Genomic DNA, 1,977 nt, shown 5'->3' on the forward strand with positions numbered 1-1,977 from the left:
TGTGTCTGGTGTGTAGGTACCCAGACACTTAGAACGCTTGCGCGGAAAGCAAACTCGATCGTTGTACACTTTGATGGGCAACCATCACTGTGTCTCCGTGCCGTGCTAGATCTCCCCTAGCCGTAAGGCACTTTGAACGCCCCTTCGACGACGAGTTACAAGAGTGTGGTATGTGTCATAATCTGGTGAAGCTTTCTGCATGTGATGTGCCTTGTGTGGATCCGTGGCCATTGCATTGTGTCTGGTGTGTAGGTACCCAGACACTTAAGCAAACTCGATCGTTGTACACTGTGATGGGCGAGCATCACTGTGTCTCCGTGCCGTGTAAGAGCTCCCCTGGCCATCAGGCACTTGAAAGGTCCTTCGACGACGAGTTACAATAGTGGTGTGTTAGATACGTCAGGTGATGGTATCTACTGTTGTGCAATACGTATCCGGCCACGGCACGGAACGAACGGGAACTGTGGTGCAGACATACAAAGAGTTAAGCCTATTAGTCATTAACTCTAAGGACGGGGCCATGGGGCGGTACGCAAAGGATACGGATGAGCGAGTATGCAGGCCCAATACTCAATAGCTCGATCCGATCCAAGCACATGAGTTGACTGCGGCGCCAGGTTAACCAATGTGCTAGATTCTATTTGGCCAGTAGAATCTTGTGTCTTATGCGATTTGATACCAAGACACCAGAACGAAAGTTAGTTGAAGAGTTATTAAACTCTTATGAAGTATGGTTGTGCAATCACAACTTATGACTTTAACCTATAAAGTGGATATGGACTTGCAATTATAACATGGAATCTCTACACACCCCATGAGCTCGATCCAATCCACGCACACGAGTTGCCTGAGTAGCGACAGGTATACCGATGTGCAATACGTATCCGGCCACGGCACGGAACGAACGGGAACTGTGGTGCAGACATACAAAGAGTTAAGCCTACTAGTCATTAACTCTAAGGACGGGGCCATGGGGCGGTACGCAAAGGATACGGATGAGCGAGTATGCAGGCCCAATACTCAATAGCTCGATCCGATCCAAGCACATGAGTTGACTGCGGCGCCAGGTTAACCAATGTGCTAGATTCTATTTGGCCAGTAGAATCTTGTGTCTTACGCGATTTGATACCAAGACACCAGAACGAAAGTTAGTTGAAGAGTGATTAAACTCTTATGAAGAATGGTTGTGCAATCACAACTTATGACTTTAACCTATAAAGTGGATATGGACTATCAATTATAACATGGGGCACACACCATGTTCTCGATCCAATCCACGCACACGAGTTGCCTGAGTAGCGACAGGTATACCGATGTGCAATACGTATCCGGCCATAGGCACGGAACGAACAGGAACTGTGGTGCAGACATACAAGGGCCATGGGGCGGTACGCAAAGGATACGGATGAGCGAGTATGCAGGCCCAATACTCAATAGCTCGATCCGATCCAAGCACATGAGTTGACTGCGGCGCCAGGTTAACCGATGTGCTAAGAGAGTTGTTCCTGGGCCTTCAAAGTGACTTCAAAACTATCTTAGCGAATGGTGGCCATGGGCGTAGACATGAGCCACAAGTCACAAGGCCTGGGACTATTGGGTAATAAAGACAACTTAGTCAGAAAGTTAGTCTTTGGACGTACCACCGGGATTGTGTTACATTGGGAACCTTACTATAAAACCCTAGGCAGGGGATCACTCGGCTCATGGATCGATGAAGACCGCAGCTAAATGCGCGTCACAATGTGAACTGCAGGACACATGAACACCGATAAGTTGAACGCATATTGCGCGTCGGACGATTAAACCCGGCCGATGCACACATTCTTGAGTGCCTATCAATTCCTTGATATACAACAAACCAAACTTCAGGGTGGAGCGTGCCACAATAGAACACTATGGCGAGCAGCCCGTCTAGTGTCGTGGGGGAAACACGCTTCCACACTGTGCATAATGGCGTGCTCGGGACCTTTGTTGGGA

General features: G+C 48.6%; 1 non-coding gene across 1 annotated transcript; it reads left to right on the forward strand.

The window, feature by feature from the left end:
* Positions 1 to 1,676: 1,676 nt before the first annotated feature.
* On the forward strand, positions 1,677 to 1,834 carry LOC125773926 (5.8S ribosomal RNA). The gene has a single exon (XR_007420471.1). It is a non-coding gene; the product is annotated as a 5.8S ribosomal RNA (ribosomal RNA).
* Positions 1,835 to 1,977: the final 143 nt, after the last annotated feature.

The sequence above is a fragment of the Anopheles funestus genome (assembly GCF_943734845.2).
Source record: "Anopheles funestus chromosome X unlocalized genomic scaffold, idAnoFuneDA-416_04 X_unloc_64, whole genome shotgun sequence".
NCBI classification, from domain to species: Eukaryota; Metazoa; Arthropoda; class Insecta; order Diptera; family Culicidae; genus Anopheles; species Anopheles funestus.